The following is a 24,420-nucleotide window of genomic DNA, read 5'->3' on the forward strand; positions in this document are numbered from 1 at the left end:
CAACCTAAGACAACCTAGAAGGTTGGCAGGAAAGATCTGTGCCACAGATGGGAGAGTGGAGTACCTTCCAGTGCACCAGCAGCAGGTCTTAGGAGAGCCCAAATCAGCAGCCCACAGTAAGGGGGTCAGATATCTCATCCAAAGGGAAATACAGAAGTCTCTTTGCAAGACTGAGGCAGGACTCTGTTACATTGCCCATATGTAAATCCACATCACAATCCTGAGTTGCAGTGTCAGGGCAAGGAGAAGCACTAGCTCATCAGACCTTGTGTCTGCAGGGGACCAGGGACTCTGGTCACAGAAGGAAGAAAAAAGTCCTTGCATTCACTCATGAACCAGAGCACAGGCCAAGAGAGTAGTGAACATACTGCTCCATAGATCATACCACCTTGGAAGTCCTGAAAACTTATAGACCCCAGGAACTAGCTCTAAAATAGCTGCCCTCAAATCCTGAAAGTTGGGACAGTACCCCATCCGCCCTGGAAGCAGAACTCAACTTTAACATAAAGTTATAAGTCAAGAAATAGCCTGGAAAAATGAGCAAACAACAAAAACAGATCCTGACGATACAAAGTTACTACAGTAACAGGGAAGATTAGAACACAAACTCAGAAGATGACAACATAGTCAAAGCTGCTATATCTAAAGCCTCAAAGACAAATGTGAATTGATCTCAGGCTCAAAAGTAATTCCTTAAAGAGCTCAAAAAGGATTCTATAATTAAAATAAGAGAAGTAGATGGAAAATTGGGAAAAGAAAGTAATACAAGAAAATCATGAGCAAAGAACCAACAACTTGGTAAAGGAGGCACCAAAAAAAAACAACAACAGAATAGGGCAACTGGAAAAAGATGCACAAAAATTCACTGAGAACTCCTAAAAATTGAAAATTGGGCAAGTGGAAGCTAATGATGCCATGAGACATCAAGAAGCAATAAAACAAAATCAAAAGAATGAAAAAATAGAAGGAAATGTGAAGTATATGATTGAAAAAACAACTGACCTAAAAAATAAATCCAGGATGCATAATTTAAGAATTATTGAACTACCTGAAAATCATAATCAACAAAAGAATGCAGAAATCATCTTTCAAGAAATGATCAAAGAATACTGTCCTGATATTCTAGAATCCAGAGGGTAAAATAGAAATGGAAAGAATCCACCAATTATCTCTTGAAAGAGATCCCCACATGAAAACTCCCAGGAATGTTACAGCCAAATTCCAGAGCTCTCAGGTCAAGAAGGGTATTGATTAATATTAAGGGGGCAGTGGAAGCATAAGGAAAGAAGAGAAGAGAATTTTGAAAATCCATTTATACATCTTTTATCTGTTGTGTAACAGAGTTAAAGTTATAGTGATTACATTATTTTCCAAATAAACACACAAAATGCAAGTTATAAGCAATCAATGGTCAAGTCTGCTGATATTCTTAACAAGCAAGTGTTGGCAGGCAAACATATTGTGCATTGTAGGGAAGTCCAGCATGCACTGACAGGAATATGTACATGTAATGATTTGTTCACAATACAATACTATATGGTTATATGAAACAATGTTGCATCATCAAAATTTCAGTGCACAAAAAACTCACAAATTTGCAATAGATTATTAAATTTAATATGCATCATTAACATTTTTTTAAATGATGCAAATTTCAAAAGATAAACAAACAAACTCAACAACCTTTAAAGGGCTAAAGAAAGTAGATTGCCAAGGGAGCACTGAGTAATTTTTTTAAAGGGGGTAGTAGGCCAAATAAGTTTGGGAACCTCTGTTTTAGTATAATGAAAGAAAACAGTTTGAAAGAAATCAGAGATGTGTAATTTTTTTTTTTTCTAAATTGCAAAGGGGAAATTCTATGGAATAAAGATGAAATATTTTGGGTTATGACTAGGAAATACAGTACCCTTGAAAAACCATTCTGGGGAAAGAGCATTGAGGGGATGACTTTGGCATGGAGTAAAGTAAGGTCTTCTTGACTCAGTTTCCCCATTATGTTATTTCTTTTCTGAACAAGAAATTTCCCCATCCTGCACCTGGTTTTTAATACCTTTTGGCTGCATGATTGGCTGTCAGATATGACTCATGCCTTGAATCAAACAGAGCTGAAGGAATCTTTCCCTTGTCATGGTATATGTCAGATCAGTCTGTGCTCTTGAAGGGATGAATATTGACATGATTATAACTATATTTCTCCATTTCATTTTGTAGCAAATACATACACACATAAATACATATATGTATATATACATATATATACACTTATATGTATGTATATATGTGTATATGTGTGTATGTATACACAATCAAGACAGGTGAACAGTAGAAATTTTCTAAGTATAATATGTTAAGCTATTAGGAGTCATCCTGAGCTTGGCCTAACAACAATCCTTTGCACTTACCCTCTGGATTATTTTAGCTACAGCAAAATCCCAGAATGTTTCATGTAATTATTGTATTGTTTTGACCAGCACCAGGTGTTCTCTGAGCTCTGACAATCACCTGCTGTATCCATGTTCTGGTCATGAAGCCCTACTATGAATAAAACTTGGTACATTGTTGCTGTGACTCCTCATCAGTGTTATAGCTTGCTGCATAGACATAGGTATAAGTATTGAAATCTGCCAGCACTCAAGTGGGTCCCCCCACTAGCAATAGGGATCTGGCACATGTGCTTTTGCACACAAGTCATTTTGCTTGCTTTGAAATTAAACTTCTGTTTGATTTCTGACTCTCCAGTCTCTAGCCTGCTTTCTTTGGCTTCAGTCATCCATAAATTAGAGGCTGGTTCCAATTGGTTGACATTAATTGGTCTCAGAAGTGGAATTGGACATTGAACATGGAACATATCATTGGACGCTCTGTTACCAGTGAGAATGGACTAGGAGCCATTGGAAATGTATTTCTTTATGGTCTGAGACCCTGCCGCCCCGCCTCCCTCTCCCTCCAATCTGGTGGATCCTGTATCCTTGTCTTTGCTCCAATCCTACAAGCTCCCTCCTTGGTTGAGGTTGCCATTCTTTGTGAGGAAAACTTTAGGGCCCCTCCAGTGATCCACTTCCTCTGAGATCAGTCTGATAAGGATATCCTTTCTTAACTGCACACTTGTTAATTGGTCTCTCTGCTTGCCTCTGCAAAATTGCAACTGTGTGCCAAAATGCACGCCTCAGTAACTGTTGTGCCTAACTGGTTAAAATTAGAATTGTAATTGTGTGCTTTGTTAGAATTCTTTATGTCTATTTGTATCTATCTTGTTGTTTTGTCTGTTTGTGCCTTTGTAAATGTAAATATAAAATGCGTTTGTGTTGGGAACTAGATTTATCTTGAAATATTTAAAATATAGCCAGTCAAAAAAGCTTCTAAGGGCTGTAGCCAGAGAGTTTAGAACACTGGGAAAGATAAATGAACTTTCATAGTTGAAACAATTGTCCCAGTAAGTGAGACTAACTTCCACTTTAGGCTTTCTAGGGGAGATTAGGTAATAAGGGAAAAAAAAAGTCAGGTAATCAAAACTTGTAGAACTGCTAAAAACATCTTAACATATTTTAGTGGTTTGAAGATTAATCATTTTAAGATCACTGAGGAGAATTCCTGGGACCTTGGGGTAATTCCAGTAACTTACTCCCTTCTGAAATAGTTTGGTAGGTTTTGGGTTGCCACTTTATAGAATTTGTTTTGCGGGGGGAAAAGGATTAAATTTTATAAAAGTTAAAAGTAAATGGTGGGGTGGCTAGGTGGTGCAGTGAATAAAGCACCAGCCCTGGAGTCAGGAGGACCTGAGTTCAAATCCAGCCTCGGACACTTAACACAAAAACTAGCCATGTGACATTGGGCAAGTCACTTAACCCCAATTGCCCTCCAAAAAAAAAGTAAATGGTAAGATTAATACCTTGATTGTTCTGGGGCAATGAAGGAAGGCAGCTAGTTTGTAAGTAATCCCAGAGTGAAGAAAGAAAAAAAAAATAGGTCAATGGTTTGCACCTTATAGGAACTTCTTGTTAACCCTTCCTTGACATTTCTGACCATGAAAAGAGAAAAGATAGTTTACCAAAGAGATTCCTGTGACTCCCTGAGGTCAGAGACCTTCTCCCTGTTAACCCCTCTCACCTCACATAAGATTCCCAAATACAGGGGTTAAAAAAATAGAAAAATCTAGGGAAACTTGAATTATATTCCAGTTGCAGAAATTTATATCTATGTAATTTTAGGCAAGTTATATTATCTCTGCTTGCCCCAGTTTCCTGATCTGTTAAAAGAAAAATAATAATGGTACCTATCTCACAGGGTTATTGTGAGATCAAAATAATGTAACAATTGTAAAGTGGTTAACACAGTGACTGGCATATGCTGAGCATTAAATTATTATTATTATTAATTGAATGTAATTGTTTCATACTTCATGACCCCAATGTGGTTTTAAAATGTCAAAGATAGTATCAATGATTTTTATATGTAATAATCTGGAAATGCAGTTGATGTCATCTGAAGTTTATTGTTTGTGTTGTTATTGTATTTCTAAATTCTCTTACATGAAATTTGTGAATTTGAATTTGAAAAACCATTGTAACAGAAATGCTGTTAGATAAAACAAGTTTTTAATCTGGATGTTGTTACACATGAATTGGGCTTTAAAAGTGTGTGATAAAAAATAGACATCTGAAAATTGTTAAATATTTAATGAGAAATATTTTGTTATAAAATAGATGATGGTGATATTGAGTTTACTATAAGAGCAAATTTTCATTTGAAAATTTGCTATTATGAAAATGTATATGGTGGTTTAAAGATGTAGCTTCAACATACTAATGATGAGTCAACTATCAAATATTACTGTATGTCTGAAGTCCCAGAATATGAGTAGTTCTAATTTATAAGTAAATGATATATAAAATATCAACTGCTGGGAAAACATCAAGAAATATATTCGAACCTCAAGTTGTGCTTAGTAAAATTTTACTATTTAAGGTAAAAATTCCCAGGACTGTAATTTACTATTGTTTTGAGCTTTGGGTAGTTGTCTGAAGTGTCATGAAGCCAGTAGTAGAAAACGGCATGTGCTGCAGTCTGGGGACTGCTAAAGGTGGTTCTGTGTTCCTGGGAAAAGTTTTGGAGATGATTGTGGCACGAACTAGGTAGTATTCTCCTGTCTTTATTTCCCTGGTGTGATATTTCCTTTCTGAAAACAAATTTCCCCACCTGGTTAATCCTGAGCTTTGCTTTTTAACACCCTGTGACTACATGATTGGCTGTCAGATATGACTCGTGCCTGGAATCAAACAGACCTAAGGGAGTTTCCCCCTCCATTACATTGTTTTAACTATGTCTCTCCTTTTTCCCTTTATAGCAAATTTCTATAATCAAGAAGTTTTGTAAGTTCAGTACTAAATCTTTTAAATAACATATGAGTTACTATAATAGGATGCAACTATGAACATCTCACAATTTTAACTGTATTTGTGGTCAAATTATAATAGAGTAATAATATCCTCTCAAGGGGAAAATAACTAGACAAAGTAATTAGACAAAGATGGAATGTAAAAGTTTTCTAAATAAATGAAATAGTAAATTTTGATAAAAGCAGCAGGATTAGATTGTTTTCTCTAAGAACTATATACAGATATGTGGGATTGGCTTCCAAAATTTATCTATCATCATGGAAATTCAGGCTTTCAGCATGTTTTAGTAATAAGTTCTCAAAATTGGAATGAGGATTTTACACATAAATTGTATGGATAATGGTAAAGAAAGTGAAATTATTTTTCCATTATTAAAGTATCTGTCTGATTATTTTAAAAGGCAGAAGAGTTCATTTTATAGTTGGACCATCATAAATCTTTAAACGATTCTTATTACAGGATTTAGGTGAATATAGAAACAATAACTGACATATGAACTGAAATTCTCTGAAGTTTCAAAATTGGAGAACCAAATTTAAATATTACTAAAGTTATCTAGATTTGGAACCAGAGAATTAGAGCCCCTTTTAGAGCTGTCCTGAGAATAAAGTCTATTGTCCAAGAAAATATATGTAGGGACCCACAATTATGACTACATGAGATAGCTGGTTAAATGGACATTAGAATGGATTACTAGAATGCAGAGACTTGATTTTAGTTATGTTTAAGTTTTCTTGCTTAACTTGGTGACATGTAATTCTGTCTTTTTAAAACTAGTCCATAGGGGCGGCTAGGTGGCACAATAAATGGAGCACCAGCCCTGGAGTCAGGAGGACCTGAGTTCAAGTCCAGCCTCAGACACTTAACACAAAAACTAGCCATGTGACCGTGGGCAAGTCACTTAACCCCAATTGCCCTCCCCAAAAAAGGGCAAAAAATAAAAATAAAACCTTTAAAAAATGATTAAAAAAATAAAACTAGTCTATCTTGAGCCCTCTGTTTGATCTCTAATGTTTCATTGATCTGTACCTGATTTAATGTAATTACACAATTATGGGAGTAGTATTGCATTGTTTGAACCTAGCTCTGTGTGTAGGAAAGTAGATCAGATGATCCATGTATTGTTTAGAGACTCTTAACTCAGGACAAATGTTATGCTGAACAGAAACTCAGATTCAAAGATTAATGTAAAGAGTTTTCTCTAAGGACCCCATCAGGTCCTTCTAACTGCTCCCACTGCTACCACAAACTTGTGGATGTATACTCGTGGGTCACCTGAAAAAAGTCCCTGCCTCTGAGTGGATGGTAAAACTCTCTAGGGACCTCAAGGTTCATTTAGTACAGACCCAGAAGCAGCTGACATCCAGATGAGACAACTGTCCCAAAATTCCAGATGAAGACTAAGTATACTGTCCTAGTTTTTTCTCCTCTTCCCTTTTGTTATGTACCCAATTGCCAAGGCCCTGATTCGTATGTGTTGGCATTTTCTCCCTCTACATTCTTGGACTCCCTCTCTTCTGCTTGCAAGCAAACAATGGTTAGCAATAATACCTGGACATACTCCCAACAGGTCCCCTCAAGGAACTAACCCCCCGAGCGACATCTTGTCCCGGCCCAACTGGTCTCTTGTGGCATCTTGGCTTATATCTGCCTCTCCTTTATTGTCCATAAGGATAGGGATTCTTCCAGACTTTCTCTCTTTGGACAAGAAGGGGAAATGTTAAGATATTAGGAGACATCCTGTTTTCCAGAGCTAAGGCCCAGCAAGCAAGCTGTGCCCTGAACTTGGCATAACAGTCCTTTGCTCTCACCCTTTGAATGATCTCAGCCACAGAAAAATCCCAGAATCGTTCCATAAAATTCTTGTATTGCTTTGACCAGCACCAGGTGTTCTCTGAGCTCTGAGAAGCACCTGCCGTATCCATGTTCTGGTCATGAAGCCCTGCTATGAATCAAACCTGTCTCATCGCTGCTGCTACCCCTCTCTGTTGGGGCTACAGCTCACTTAGCCACAGGTATAATTACTGAGATCTACCTACACTAAAGTGAGTCCTCCCACTAGGGGAGGGACCCTGACACATGTGTTTTCACTTGGAAGTCATTTTACTCACTTTGAAATTAAACTTCTGTTTGATTCCTGACTCCCGACCCTACTCTGTTCTGTTTGACTCTGGCCACCCACAGGTTAGAGGAAGGCTCCATCCAGTTAACAAATACTTAATCTATTAGTTAATAGATTGATACTGGAATATCCCTAAGTTACTATAACTATAATGGGATGCAAGTATGAAAATTCTTACCATTTTAATCTGTTTTTGTTCAATTTATAATATAGGGATGATAGAGGTGAGTAATTAGGCAAAGTAATAAGACAAAGATGTAATATAAAGTTTTCTAATTAAATGGGATAGTAAATTTTGAAAAAGTAACAGGATCAGACTATTCTCTAGGATATATACATATGTATATGATTGACTTTCACATTCCTTTAGTGGGAAATTCAGGCTCTGAATATGTTGAACTATAAAAGTTAAAAAATAAGGTAAACTAAGGCACAAAGTTCTGAGCATAATCAATTTATTGGTAAAGCTCAAATTTATCATAAATAGGATCTCAGCTTCTTCCATAAGCTGAGACCCTGAGTAGGGGGACAGTTTTCTTTTACTTGTTTTGGGAACTACCTAACAAAGAAGAGAATGAGGTAGGTGACATTATAGGATTGGGGACATAACATAATTGAGTCAGGGACGATAATTGTTGGAAGTTTGCTAATGAAGTGGGGGTGGGGCTAGTAAAGACCCATTCCTTCCTTCCCTGTCACTAAGAAGTACATATTGTTTGAGTCCACCTGCAAGGTTATTGATAGTGGCCCAGACTTTTAGAGAGCAAACCAGACATACTTGACAGATGGCTTGGTGGTATAAAGAAGTTAGGCCTGACTCCCTTGTGTTCACATGCATACCCCAAGGTTAGTGAAATTCCTTGAGGCAAGAATAGATGAGTGATTAGCAAGACAAAAAGGATTTCTTCAACCCCACCCCCAAAACAAACCCTCACTTGATCTTTTCATCCCCACTAACTACCTTCCCCTATCTGTCTTCCCTTTTGTGGCTAACCTTCTTAAGAAGGCCATCTACAGCTAGTGCTTCCACATTCTCATCTCTCACTGTGTTCTGAATATTCTGACTTCCTACTTCAACATTCAACAGAAACTGTTCTCTCCAAAGTTGCCAATGATCTCTCAAATGTTGAATCTTCTGGTCTTTTCCCAACCCTCATCCTTCCTGTCCTCTCTGCAGTCTTTGACACTGTTTACAAATTTCTTCTCTTTGATAATCTCTACTCTCTAGCTTTCCAGGACACCATTTTCTCCTAGGTTTTTCTCTTAGATCACCCATCTGACTGCTAAGGCATTTTCATAGCTGCTTCCCATGCCTAGAATGTTCTCCCTCCTCCTCTCCACCTTCTGGGTCCCCTGGCTTCTTTTCTGAAATGATCAGGATTGATTCTGTGTCTTTTTTATTGTTCATATTTACAATTACTTGATTTTATCCTATAAATGCTTTTGTTCTCTAACTAAGTTATGGTTCTCTGTCTCTGGTCTTAGTTCGGACTTCAGTTGACCTGTAATGGTGGACTGGACACTGTGAGTTTCAATATGTAATGTGAACTGGACAAAGATCTGGATGAGGAGCTAGACAAGGTGCTGAGAATCCAGGTGACAGGTAAATTCAGGCAAAAGCTGGGACCGTGGAAAAGGAACCATGGAATCTGAGAGCCAGCCTCAAATAAACATGAAAAGACCTCTCCTTGGGTACTTAATGATGACTGAGAAGATCATGATTTACTGTGGCCTCGGGGTGGGAGAACTTTATTCTCTCTACCTTGTACCTCCTAAGGATGATGATTGGAAACTAATCTCCAATTAAGAAGAAAGAAGACCTTTTGACTGAGAGATTAAGACAATGTGACCTATGGGTGGAGAACTTTGGCCTTTGTACTTTGTGTGCCTTAAGTTGAGTTAAGGACTTACTGAATGATATCTTTTGTGAAAACTATGTGGCCACTTTAATGATAAGTTATGTTATAACATTGTGGATGCTGTACTTTGGTTTCTGTGAATGTTTTGTCTTAGTTTATTACTGAATAAATAGAGAGTTCACTATATTGTGTGATCAGAACCTAAAGCTGTTCATATCAGCAGTCCTCTGGAAAGCTGCTCATGCTTGGTTTATATCCAGGGCACAATCAATGATGTGATAAAAGAGCAATGCACTCAAGAGAGTGTAACATTGAACTTGTTCACCCAGGGGTCAAGATAGGGAAATGAAGGGAGATTGGCTAGTTCTAGGGTGGTGGTCTAGGAGAAAACTAAAGGGATGAGGGATTAGAGGTCATGGTGTATATGTCAAGTAGGGTTTCAAATTGTAAAGCAGAGGAAGGGGTGGAATGCTAGTAGATTGTGATCAGATGTGGGAATTTCAGATTTTATGAACATGAAAGTGGGACATTAGTGGGTGATAGCAAGGTCAAAGATATGACCATCTTTGTGTGTGGATGAAGTGGAGTGGAAGAGTAGGTCATGGGAAATTGGTAGGTTGACTTTTTTTTTAAACGAGCACATAAGACTTGAACACCACCTTCGTCATGGGGCCTTACACACTGTGATAAATGCATATTCAAACATGGTTAATAGTTCAGCTAGGTGGGGCAGTAGATAGAGTGCCAGGCCTGGAACTCTTAGTTCCAGGCCTGGAACCAATATGTGCGTTATTATATATACATATATGTGTGTATATGTATGTTTATATATGTATGTGTGTGTGTATATGTATACACACTTTTTTGGCAAGTAAGAACTTGCTTAGGGAAGACCTATTTTGCTTAGGAAGAGCTAATGTCAAATCTGGCCTCAGATACTTACTATCTGTATGATCCTGGGAAAGTCACATAATTCAATTTCCTCACCTACAAAATGAGCCAGAGAAGGAAACAGATAACCATTCCAGTATCTTTACCAAGAAAACTTCAAATGGGGCCATGAAGAATTGGGTACAACTGAAACTACTGAACAATAGCAATGTATGTGTGTATACATATATTTGCATGAATACATATATATGTATACACACATTACCTTCTATTAATCTGTTCTTTCTATCCCCCACCAATTGAGCAATTAAAAAAAACCCTAATTTACCAAAGAAAGCCCTTGCAGGATTGAATTCTGTCAAGAACCACATGTTTCCCCCTTCCTAGGCTTTGTCATCCACACCAGTGGCAAAGATGCTTTGTATAGGACTTGGGATAGCCCCCTGAAAGGCTAATAGTATTGGTCTGACCCGAGGCCCTCAGTGCCTGTTGGTGAGATGAAGAGAAGAGAATACCCCTTGACCTAGGTTGACCTGGCTTAATCTACTCTCTGCTTTCATCAGTCCTTCATAGAATTGGTCTGGGAGGGACGACTGGGCATAGCCTTGTCTTCTCTTCTTTAATAGTATTTTTGTGGAGTGGGAATAGAAGAGGGCTTTGGTACTTGGGGAAGTTCGTGTAACAGGAGCCTGCAACAGCAATGCTATTTGCACCTGCTGTGGGGATGTAAGACCAATAACACTGGCACACAGTAGGGCTGCTAGCACAGGTTCTTTGATCTGTTTTTCTAAAGGAAAGCAACTCAAAAGGGGTCAACAATATAATTTACTTAGTTCAGGGGGGGAAAGTCAACAGCCTGAACTTCAGAGAAAATACAAACAGAAATTACAAATGGAAATAATAGCATAAAGACCAACAGACAGGGCTTCTAACCAACTGACCATAGTACATATATCACAGATCAACAGACAGATCCAATGTCTGATCATTACCTACATGCATAGTTACCAGAGAGAAAATCACCAACATCTGGCTTTTCAAAGGTGGGAGGAGAAGGGCACGGGTCCTTAACGGCTAACCAGAGCATCATCTGGCTATATCACATGAACATTCTTCCCATGAGTAAGCCCCAAAGCAAAATGCTAACCTCAGAGTCTACACATTCTTCTTCAGGGTCAGAGGGCATCACAACCCTTGTGACCCACTGCCTAGTTACAAAGTAACAAAAGGTATGGGCCTTCCGGAGAAACAAATCTCCCCTAATCAAGCTTCTCTTGTTGGGCCCCCCGGGAGGCCTATTGATGGACAGGGAATATCTTCAACTTCCATTAACATTACAGAGTCGAAGAGCCCACTGGGGTGAGACTGATTCTCTCCTCACTGGTGGAGATCACCCTACTCCCTTATGAAGGTGGAGGGAGACAGAGTTTGTAAGAACAGAAAAGAAGAGAGATCTGTTCTCTTCAGTCCCTTTGCATTCTTCTAGCTTTCAGCTTTGAGAGAAAAAGTTTACAATGGCACCCTTTCCTCATGTCACATGAAGGGAGTCACATGAAGGGAGAAAGACTCTGGGGAGACAACAACATGTTGAATTTTGATCATGTCTTCATTTCCTGCTTGTTACACAAGAGACTTTAGGAATTTCCTTTTGGGTGAAAAAGGGGGCTGTCTTTGCTGAGCTGAGTTACCTTGGCCCCAGTGGGAGAATTCCTACAATCTATATTATCTAATATATACATATGTATAATCTAATATCTAATACATTTATATACATGTATGCAATACATGTATATATCTCTAATATATATTAGATATATATCTAATATATACATATGTATGAATATATATCTGTAGCTCACATTCTGTTGTTGTTTAGTGATTTTTCAATAGTGTCTGATTGCATGACCCCTTTGGGGATTTTCTTGGCAGAGATACTGGGGTGGTTTGCCATTTTCTTCTAGAGCTCATTTTACAGATGACAAAACCGAGGCAAACAGGGTTAAGCGCATATATCCAGGGTCACACAGCTAGTAAGTATCTGAAACTGGATTTGGACTCAGGAAGATGAGTCTCCTTGACTCTAGGCCTGACACTCTAATGATTGTACCACTGACATTTAGTGGAAAGGGCATCAAGCCTTAGTTATAATGTTGGGGCTATTCCTTTCCTCATTAAGAAATAGAGATAAAAATTTAGCTTGAACCAAAAAATTCTATCTCCTACACTAACAATATTTGAGGGAGAAAATGGATATAATTCTACCCCGCTACCCTGTCCATCTGCTGATCCCAACCTCCTGTTTCTGCTCATGGAAGGAATTAAAAGTCTTCCGTGTGAGGAGATGCTAAAGCTGTATCTAAAGATGCCATACAATATGTCTCTGGGCCATCCATGACTCCCCATGATACACGCATCAGAAATGAGTGCCATCTTGTCCAGAGCAAAGTCCTGAAACAGAGGAGCTCTAGACAGCATGTGCAGGGTCCAGTTGGAGCTTCTTTCTATAAAAGCCAAGTTATTGCGGCCAGAGCAAGATTTCTGGCCTTCTGGGGTTCAAGGAGCTAAGCATTAAGAAAGGTGAGAATTTATTAGAGGTTGAAAGAGAACAGTGCCCTGGACCGAATACTCCTTGTGACCAGCACCCGTGTTAGCCATGGGGGTGGGAGGTCACCCTTTTATCCTTGTGTCCCAAAGGGGGAAGGTAAGCCTTTGCTTGGCTGCTAGAGAAGGCCAGACCAGAAGAGAAAGGGAGTGAGTCTCAGCAGGTCCCTGATTCTGCATGGGACTGACTGCTCAGTATGTCTTGCTCTCCCTCGCCACCTGGTGCTACAATGTGATTTTGGCAGGGAAGGCAGGCTTTGAGTCCTGATACTGGGAATCAGCAAAGGCCTCATGCAGAAGGGAGATCTGAGTCTCTCTGTCTCTTCATCTCCTCCTCCACCTTCTGCTTCTCTGGCTTCCTTCCAGTCTGAGACCTGCCTCCAGGAGGAGCCTTTCCCCACCCTTCCTTCCTCTCTTCCCTTGGAGATTACCTCTCACTTATACTGTACATAGACTGTTTATGAATGTTGGCTTGTCGTCTCCCCATTGGAACGTGAGCTCCTTGAGGGCAGGAACCCTGCTTTTGCCTTCATTTACATTCTCACCACTTTGGTCAGTGCCTGGCACTTAATGCTTACTGACTAACTCCTCTGGGGAGCCTTTCCTGATCCTCCTAGCCAGAAGGGATCTGGCCCTCCCTCTTAGTTCCTGGAGGGGATTGGGGAAGAGTGCTTCCAGAGCCATAAGCTTGGAGGTATGTGGTCTCCATCTGAGTTCCAGCCCTGTTACTTGGGAGTCATGGAACCACAAATTCCATTTCCTCATCTGTAAAATGGCTATAACAAGACACCTTTCACTTCACAGGATTATTGTGGGAGGGACCCATAATATTCCCATTGCATTATCTGTTCACATTGATTCTAGAGACAGAGGACCTGAGTTCAAATATCAAATATCAAATGGTCCTAAGTCACTTCTCTATGGGTCTCAGTTTCCTCATCTGGAAAATGGTTGGACTAGATAGACTCTGAAGTCCCTGTTAGCAGTAGAATGGTGAGAGTGATACATCAGCTGATACTATGCATGACTCTTTTTTATCTATTTGTTCCTTCATTCATTTGTCCTTGTTACTTTTTGCATTTTGATTCCCCAATTCTCTCCCTCCCTCTAGTCCCCCCACCCATTAAGAAAGCAATATTATATCAATTATACATGTGAAGTCATGAAAAATGCATTTACATATTAGCCATGCTGCCAAAAATCAAGATAAAGTACAACAATATGCTTCAATCAACACACAGAGATCATCAGTTCTCTCAGGCAGTGGATAACATTTTTCATCATGAGTCCTTTGGACTTGTCTTGGAACATGGTATTGATCAGGGAGTTAACTCATTCACAGTTAACCATTCTGCTGGTTCTGCTCCTTTCAGTTTGCATCAGTTCATGTAAGTCTTCTGGGTTTTTCTGAAACCGTTTCTTTTAGTACAGTAGTATTCCATTCTAATCATAGACCGCCACTTGTTCATACACTTGCCTCTCACTTACTGGACCTAGTTTCCTTTTCCATTAAAAATATTCAAACAATTATCAAGAATCTGGGACATCATTGATTTGGGTTTGCCCTCCAAAGGCTCAGATAACACAATCCATCTGTGTCTGCTCTAAATCTGTGATTCTCTGATTTTATTTGGAGGAACATGCCTCCCCTGCCTTCAGGGAGGTCCCTGTGTGATGGAAGAGATAGTCTCTTGATTCAGATAACACTCAATTTGCCCAAGGGAGATAGAACTCAGGAAAACAGTCATGAGATAGACAAAGATGATAAGAAACTTCTGTCCCTTTGGTAGCCCCACATTTTGTGACTTTTGCCTTCCTACTTTCAAGTTAAGAATGCTAATAAGAAGGGTGGGGATGAAGGATAACAGGAACCACCCTTTAAGGTTAGGGGAAGGAGGAAGGGTCATCTGTTCTTTGGGTAAAGGGCAGCAATTCAAGGTCCCATAGGCACTGATGGGATGCTAAGGGACCTCCCAAGTCCTAAGGGGTCTGGAAGAGTCCAGGCAGAACTGTGTCAGGCCTCAATGCCAAGTAACTTTTGGCTCCTAAATCCCAACTTTTTTCCTTCCTCTTTTCTCTTGGTCTTGTCTCTGGTGCTCCTCAGGGCCTCTGGACACAGACCTGAGTCATAATGCCAAGGCATAAACAAAGGATCCTCAAACATGCCCACAATGATTTCTTTGATAAATAGGTTACCCATGTCCTCCAGCATATCTCCTCTTCTACCTGGGGCCAAGCAGACCAAACGCAACCATTTGAGCAACCAGAAGGGATCTCAGAGACTCTCTGCCAGAGCAGCTTTTCTAAGTTGGCATCATACCCAAGAAAGACTAGTGCAAACATTTCTCATTCCTCTGCTGACTCCATTTCTGATTCTCTGGACTTCCACACCAGGTTCCTGTTCAGGTACTTTCCCTCTTCCCCTGATTTGTGTATTGTCTTCCCCCATTTGAATGGAAGCTCCTTGAGGGTAGACCTGTCTTTTTCTTTGTATTTGTATTTCTCGTGTTAACACAATGCCTGGCCCATAGGAAGAGCCTAGGATGTGCCTGTTGACAGGAGCAAAAAAAAAGACCATTCTTTCCCCAGTCCCCTGAAGATCTCAGAGCCAAGAATATGGCAGTTGTAGTTAGTGTGCCATCAGGAGAGGATATTACTATGGAGTGAACAAATGCAGTCAATAAAAACTTCCTGTTTTCTTGGAGATGGGAAAAGCTTGATTTCTATATGGTTACACTTTTTATCTCTTCTTCCCCTTGCACTGAGAAAGAAGAGAGCTAGTTATCGAAGTGATAATATGGGGATATGGTGAAAGGCAGAAGGATAGAGTGGATAGATCCTTGGATTTGGAATTGAGAGAACCTAAATTCAAACCCACACTCCACCATATAATACCTGGGTGACTTATGGTCAGTCCCTTTGATGGGGTATGGGATCTGGACCCCACCCCCATCCCCCAAACTTTCTCACCCCTGACATTCACCTGAGGCATCAGACTCATCTCAGTATAATCCTTTCAACTGTGCTTTCATTGTGGCCCCTGACCCAGCTGAACCCTCCATTCTCTGTTACCTTCAGACCATCCCAGACTACTTCCCATTCCTTAATCCCATCTAGACCCCTTTCTCTGTGACTTCTGGATCACCCCAGGCTATTTGCCACTCCTTAATCCCATCCAAATCTTCCCATAATCTTTTTCTCCATAAAAAATATCAGCCTTGCCCCTATCAAATGTGCATCCTCACTAGGAATCTGGCCTGCTTGTATTTATTGGAGTCACAAATAAATTTGCTACTTGAACTGGAAGGCTTGAGTGGCCAAATGCTTTTGAGGCAGACCTGCACCTTGCATCCTTACATTTTGGGGTTCTCAGCACCCTTAGACCACAAGATCTTCATTCTCTGGGCCCCAGTTTTCTCATGTATAAAAGGAGGGGGTAGGAAGAGTTGATGTTTAATTCTTTCTTGTGTGACCTTGGGTAAATCATTTGGATTTTCTGGGCCTTGATTTTCTCCTTCATAAAAAGAGATTGGACAAGATAATTTCCTTAAATGAAGGGATCCAAAGTGCACCCACAATTAGTTCTATTGGCTGAGAGTTAGCCTGGGGTTGTAAAAAAACATTGAATTAACTGGGTCCAGAGGGAAATCTATTCTCTAGGGGGTTCATGGGTATAGAAGATGCCTTTTCTTTGGGTGGTACAGAAAAGAAGAGTATGTCCCTAGGGCACTTCCAGGCCAGGAAGAGAGCCGTGATTGCTGAGGAATCAGGGGGACTTTAGTCTATTGGGTACCTAGGTTACGTGGAGTTTTCAGACCAAGATCCTGCTATGCCAGCTGTCCCATCACCAGTTGGGTAATGGGGTCAGGGAACATGACCCAGTAGTAAAAGATGTGTCCCAAGATGACACAGAATCACGGTTTTTGCATCCAGTTGTCTAATGGTCACCATCTAGTCTATCTCGCTACATTTTCCCCACAAGATTAGTATGAGATACTTTTTAATCCACTTTTTTGCTAAATACCTAGGTAAATTATACTTACAAGATTCAATTGATTTACCTAAGTAAATAATTCTGTCAAAAAAGAAAAGATAATTCAATTACTCTGGAATGACCTTTCCTGGATAAATTGTTTCCCTTTCTTTTTTTTTCAAATCAAATGCTTTATTAACTTCTAGTTTACATCATTCATATCTGCCAGATTTTGAGTTATAAATTTTCTCCCCATTTTTCCCCTACCCACTACCCCAAAATAGCAGTCCCACAGGATATCCCCTCCTCCAATCTGCTCTCTCCCATATCTTCCCCCATCCCCCCTCCAATTTTCTAGTAGGGCACTGTGGATCTCTATGTCCCAGTGCCTGTATATCTTATTTCCCAGTTACATGTAACATAATATTAATAATAGTATGTGTGTGTGTGTATATATATTAAACATTTGATTTTAAAACTTTGAATTCCAGATTCATTCCCTTCCTCCCTTGTCACCCACCCTTACTGGGAAGATAAGCAATTAGGTATATGTTGTACATGTGTAGCTATGCAAAACACTTCCATAGTGGATATATTGTAAAAGACTGACTATATTTCCCTCCCTCCTATCCCACCTTCCACTTGTTCTATTCTCTACTTTGATCCTGTCCCTTTTCAAAAATGGGTGCTTCCAACTTCCCTCCCCCCAGCCTGGCCTCCCTTCCATCATCCCCCTCTCATCCCCTTCACCCCTACTCTCCTGTAGGGTGAGATACCCTTTTTAGTGTGTATGTCATTCCCTTCCTAAGCCAAATTCAATGAGAATAAGGTTGACCCATTCCCTTTTGCCTTCCTGTTCTTCCCCTCCATTGTAACCATTTTCCCTTGCCTCTTCTATATGAGATAGTTTACCCCATTCTGTCTCTCCCCATCTCCTCTCATTATATTTCTCTCTCTTCTCTTAATTTCCACCTTTAAGTATCATCCCTTCCTATTAAATTGGCCCTGTGCCCTCTATCTATGTATGCCTGTACACATATATATACACATTTACACATGTATTCATATGCCCATATACCCTCCTATATAGACAAATATATGTATGTGTGTGTATATTATATATATATATATATATACACATATATATGCATATATACATTTCTATTCCCTTCAACTATTCTTATACTGAGAAAAGTTTTTTCAGTTATGATTATCATTTTTCCATGTAGGGATGTAAGTAGTTCAACTTTGATAAGTTCCTTATGATTTCTTTTCCATGTTTACCTTTTCAGAGGGAGGAACTTTGTTCTAATCGCTGGGGTTTTCTCAGCTGCTGGAGCTATTAGTTGGGTGCCCTCTCTGAGGCCTCCCCATGCTCTGGTAAACTGGTCACATACCCCAGGACCTTCACCCTAGACCAAAATCCAGATCCAAGCAGGTTAAAGCAAGAGCAATTACCCCACAGACTGGTTGCTTGGTCCCCCTACAATCTACAGGCCAGGAGCTGAAGCAGCCACGTGGCTGTGGCAGCATGGCCACCCTGCCTCAGCCGCTTCTCGCCCTGGAGGCAAAGGCTGACCGTTCTCCCAAACTACTGGATCCCAAAGTCCACACTGCACTGACCTCTCACTTTGTCCTTAGCATCTATGTATTGATAATTCTGGAAAGTGCCACAGCTGCTGGTGATCTGAAGTCCCGCCAGCAGGGATCTGGTCAGGCCCACCCTGAGGCTAAAACCTCAGGCTCAGGCGAGGCTGGGGTCAGCTCCCAGAGTGCTGCACTGGCCACTTTCTGCCAGCCTGCTGGGGCTGTCCTCAGTGGGAGGTTGGCTTCTCTGTGTCATTTTGTGAGTTCTGTAGCTCCAAAGTTCCTTCAGAGTCACCTTTTACATGAATTGGAGGAGGTGAGAGCTGGAGCTCAGAGGAAGTCCTGTTTTTACTCTACCATCTTGACTCCACCTGCCTTGTGATCAATTGTTTCCCTTTCTATATCCTCACTCACCAACTCCTTAATATTATCTCTCCAAGATTTTGAAGTCAAGCTCACTGACTTATTTGCAGAATCTGGTCTCTTCCTTTTTTTGAAAATTGGAGGAAAAAAAAGAAAACTGGGACATTTTCCCTTTTCCAGTTCTGCAACATCTGCCTCATTGTCTATAATCTTTTCATTAACTTTGCTGGTAACTTAGCAAATACAGCTCCCTTTGTAATCTCACATGCTTTATCTTTTGCAATTAAAATACTTTTCTGAGAAGGGGTCCATAGGTGTAATTTTACCAGGTGTAATTCTAGTGCCTTCATTTTGTTGATTATTTCTAATTTTTCCTGTCTATATCTTGTTTATACAGTTATTTACAGGGCAGATAGGTGACACAGTGGACATAACGCTGTGCCTGGAGTCAGGAAGACCTGAGTTCAAATCCAGCCTTAGACACCTACTACCTCTGTGACCCTTGGCAAGTCACTTAACCCTGTTTGCCTCCTCATTTTCCTCATCTGTACAATGATTTGGAGGAGGAAATGGCAAACTACTTCAGTATCTTTGCTTAGAAAATCCCAAATGGGCTCATGAGGAGTTGGATACAATTGAACAACAACATATTACAATAATCCTGTGAGGTAGGTCCTATTATTATCTGCATTTTACAGATGAGAAAATTGAGGCTCAGAGAGCTGAATAAGTTGCCCAGGGTCACAAAGCTAGCTGTTTCACAAATCTTTTTTTTTTTTTTAAGTTTTAAAAAAATTTATTTATTTACTTTCAGTTTACAACATTCAGTTCCACAAGCTTTTGAGTTCCAAATTGTCCCTCCCTTGTTTTCCTCCCTCCCTCCCCTGTTATGGCAGCATGTAGTCTGATATAATTTCTACAAATCCCTTCACATTAAACATTAGTCAAGTTGTAAAGAAGGATTATAGCTGATGGAGTGAATGAGAAAGAAGAAATAAAACAATACAAAAAAGAGAGAGAGAGCAAGGAGTTTGCTTCAGTCTGCAGTCAGACCCTGTAGTTCTTTCTCTGGATGTGGATGTCCCTTTCCCTCATGAGTCTTTTGGAGTTGTCTTCTAACCTTGTATTGTTGAGAGGAGCCCAGTCTGTCAAAGTCAGTCATCACAGATACGATGTGTCTGTAATTTTGTACAAAGTCCTCCTGGTTCTGCTCCCCTCACTCAGCATCAGTTTATACAAGTCTCTCCAGGTTATTATGAAGTTTGTCTGCTCCTCATTTCTTACAGCGCGATAGGATTCCATTACATTCATATATCACTTGTTTAGCCATTCCCCAGTTGATGGGCATCCCCTTGATCTCCAATTCTTTTATTTTTTGCTTTTTGGAGGGTAATTGGGGTTAAGTGACTTGCCCAAGGTCACACAGCTAGTAAGTGTTAAGTGTCTGAGGCTGGATTTGAATTCAGATCCTCCTGACTCCAGGGCCAGTGCTCTGTTCACTGCGCCACCTAGCCGCCCCTTGATTTCCAATTCTTTGCCACCACAAAAAGAGCTGCTATAAATATTTTTGTCCATATGGGTCCTCCTCCCACTTGTATGATCTCTCTGGAATACAGCCCTAGAAGTGGTATTGTTGGGTCAAAGGGTATACACATTTTTATAGCCCTTTGGGCATAGTTTCAAATTGCTTTTCAGAAGGGGTGGATCAGTTCATAGCACCACCTGTAACAATGCATTAGTGTTCCAATTTTCCCACATCTTTTCTACCATTTATCATTTTCCTGTTTTGTCATGTTAGCCAATCTGACAGGTGAGATGATACCTCAGAGTTGTTTTGATTTGCATTTCTCTAATCAATAGTGAGTCAGAGCATTTTTTCATATGATTATAGATATCTTTAATTTCTTCTTCTGAAAACTGCATGTTCATATCCTTTGACCATTTATCAACCAGGGAATGACTTGTATTCTTATATATTTGACAGTTCTCTGTATATAATAGAAATGAGGCCTTTATCAGAGACACTGGTTGTAAAAATTCTTTCCCAATTTTCCACTTCCCTCCTAATTTTGGCTACATTGGCTTTGTTTGTACAAAAACTTTTCAATTTAATTCATCAAAATTATCCATTTTGTGTTTCGTAATGTACTCTGTCTCTTGTTTGGTCATAAAATCTTGTGGGGTCACAAATCATGAGACAGAATTTCAACCTGGGTCAGTTAATCAGTAAACATTTGTATGGGTCTGTGCTAAGAGCTGGAGACACAAAAAAAAGGAAAAGAAAGTCTCTGCTTTCAAGACTCTTGAATTTTTATGGCATAGACATGCAGATAGCTCTGTACAAACAAACTACATACAGAATAAGTGGGAGATAATCAACAGAGGGAAGGCACTGGAATGAAGGGGGATTAGGAAGCCTTCTTGTAGATGATGGGATTTTAGCTGAGACTTAAAGGGAATCAGGAGTCAGAGGAGACAGCCAGAGAAAATGCCTGAAGCCTGAACTGGGAGGGTCCTGCTGGAGGGATAGCCAGGAGGCCAGAGTCACCGGATCACAGAGTGTGCAGCAGTGTAAGGTGTAAAGAGACCAGAAATATAAGCAGGTGTGTGTGGGGGGGGCAGGGAGGGGGCCTTCAATGCCAAAAGATCTTGCATTTGTTTCTGGAGGTGACAGTGAGCCATTGGAGTTGAGTCTGGTGGAGGGTGACTTAAGAGGATCACTGACCGAAGAATGGCTGATGGATTGGAGTGGGGAGAGATTTGAGGCAGGCCAACTAAGCAATAGGTACTGCAGCTGTCCAACCCCAAGATGATGAGGGCCAGCAGCAGGGTGGTGGTAGTATCAGAAGGAAGGCCTTGTATTGGAGAGATGTTACGAAGGTAACATCTACAAGCCTTGCAACAAATTGGACATGGAGGGGGGAGAGAGAAAGAGTGAGGAGCTGAGGATGTCACCTGGGCTGCCAGCCTGGTGGACTAGATAGTATTAGAGGAGTTTGGAGGGAGGGAGGAGAGTGCAGCTAGTGCCAAGGCTGGGAGAGAGCAGAAAAGTCAAGGGATTAGAAATCAAAGAAGAGTGGGGGGGGTGGGGTTTGGGGAGGCAGAGGGAGAGGGAGAGGTGGAAAGCTAATAGACTTAATCAGAAAAGGGAATTTCAGAGTTCACGAACATGGAGGAAATGCATTGTAGGTGATGGCAAGATCAGGAAATCCTGATTCCAAGTAGATTGGGAGCTCCTTGCAGGCAGGGATGGTGTCTTAGCTAATGGTTATATTGCCCCAGTGCCTCCCAAGGGGTTTGTGCAAAGTATGTGAGTCACAAATGTGTGCTGAATTATTGTGAATGCATTTTTTTCCTCCCTCTCCCTTCAAACCCCCCATTTCTCTTAAATGCACCATCGTCCTTCTAGTCAACCAAGGTTAAAAGCCTGGGTCAACCATAACCAAAACTCTTATGGCTCAGTCTTCTTCCACATCTAATCAGTTAGCAAATCTCTGATTCTGCTCCTTAAATCTGGTGCCTTTCTCCACTCACAGCCCCTCTCCTAGACCATTCATCATCTTCTCCATCTGTCAATAGCTATTAATTATGCAATGTGATAGGCTCATGGAGAATAAAAAAGCCATGATAAAAAGACAAATAAAACAGTCTTGCTTCTCAACGAACTTACATTCTATTAGAATGTTTCCTCCTCTATACAAATGCAAGGGTTGATTCTTTCTCTCCCAATAGACAATGTGTGCACACACTGAGCCTTTGGCCATTTGCACAACAGTGAGTTAAAAGAGTGGAGGAAGTGGACTCTGCCATTCCCGAGTGAGCTGACCTAGATTCCCAAGTTTGTCTCTCCTCCACCTCTGGATGTGTGGGATCAGGGAGCAGTGGAGAACAGGATGGGACCTGAGGAGGGGTACTATTTTTTAGATGATTTTAATATAAAATTTTTAAATGAATTTAATTATAATTTTAATTAAAATATTTTAAAAATTAAATTATTGCTATTTATATCACCTAAATTTCACCCTGAATGCCTCCCCCTCCCAGAAAGCCATCACAATATACATATATCTTTACATATATGCATGCTTATGTATACATATGTATTTCCTTCTATTAATCTGTCTTTCCCATTAACTCCCACCCATTGAGCAAATTAAAAAAAAACAACACCACAAAATAAAGTCCCTCTGTACATTAATGTGTAGTCTGACAAAGCAAATTCTTACATTGGCTATGTCTGAAAATATGAATTTCTTAATTGCATTATAAATTCATCACCTTGAAGACAGTCACTTTTGGAGGAAAGAAAAGTAGAAATGTGGGACTTTGCAAATTTGGGGACATTGAGTTCTGCCAAGAACCACACCTTTATCCCTTCCCAGACTTTGAAGTCTTGTTCAATGACAAGTGGATGCCCAGTGTGTAGCATGTGTTTAATATAAGGCATGAGATAGCCAAAGCTACTAGTGTTGATGTGACCAGAGAGCACCCAGGGATTGTTGGTAAGTCTACCACTGGAGATTTTTCTATTCTGCTTTCTAGGGGAGAGTATCCATTCTTTTTCTTTCTTTCTTCCTCTCTCTCTCTCTCTCTCTCTCTCTCTCTCTCTCTCTCTCTCTCTCTCTCTCTCTCTCTCTCTCTGTCTCTCTCTCTCTCTGTCTCTCTCTCTCTCTGTCTGTCTCTCTCTCTCTCTGTCTCTCTCTGTCTCTCTGTCTCTCTGTCTCTCTCTCTCTCTGTCTCTCTGTCTCTGTCTCTCTCTGTCTCTGTCTCTCTCTGTCTCTCTCTCTGTCTCTGTCTCTGTCTCTCTCTGTCTCTCTCTCTCTCTCTCTCTCTGTCTCTCTGGCTCTCTGTCTCTCTCTCTCTCTCTGTCTCTCTCTGTCTCTCTCTCTCTCTCTGTCTCTCTCTCTCTCTCTCTCTTTCTTTCTTTCCTGTCCCTCTGTCCACATATGGTATCATACCATTACTTTTGGGTGCTCTGCCCAAAGGGAATGTCAATCCCAGGTCTGTTGTTTTACTTTTTTTTTCTTTCTTAAAAACCAGTCTTAGCCCCAAATCACTCTGGATCTCATTGATTGGCCAACAATAGGCCCTAGGTCAAGCCTTACTTGGTCATTATTTGGGCTCCAATTGGCTCAGAATGAATGTAAATAGCAATTGATTCTGTTTTGGCCAGAAACCCTGAGAGTCTTCCCTTCCTGAATGATTTTTTTTTTTGATTAGGTAAAGAGGCCACTCTCTGCCTGATTTCTTGTTAAGCCTTAATTATGGAATGTGCATTATCTCAGTCAAACTGAGTCCTATTAAAGACCTTAGCTTGAAAAGGCCAAGGTCTCCCACTGCATCCAGGGCCATCTCCAGTCATCCTGATCTATATCTGGCCACTGGACCCAGATGGCGTCGGAGGAGAAAATGAGGCTGGTGACTTTGCAGAGCCCTTCCTCACTTAAATTCAATTCACTCGCATGTCATGGCATCACTTCCCTGATGTCATGGTCTTCTTTGAGAGGGAAGGACAAAGAATATCCACTCTCTTCATTCACCTGCCAGAATCTATTGCCTCTGCTTTCATCAGTTCTCACAGGGCTGAATTAGGAGGGATAACTAGGCAGAATCTTCTCTTCTCCACCC

The sequence above is a fragment of the Petaurus breviceps genome, unplaced genomic scaffold (genome assembly GCF_028583685.1).
Source record: "Petaurus breviceps papuanus isolate PSGF00001 unplaced genomic scaffold, PetGlider_PUasm1.0 139, whole genome shotgun sequence".
NCBI lineage: Eukaryota > Metazoa > Chordata > Mammalia > Diprotodontia > Petauridae > Petaurus > Petaurus breviceps.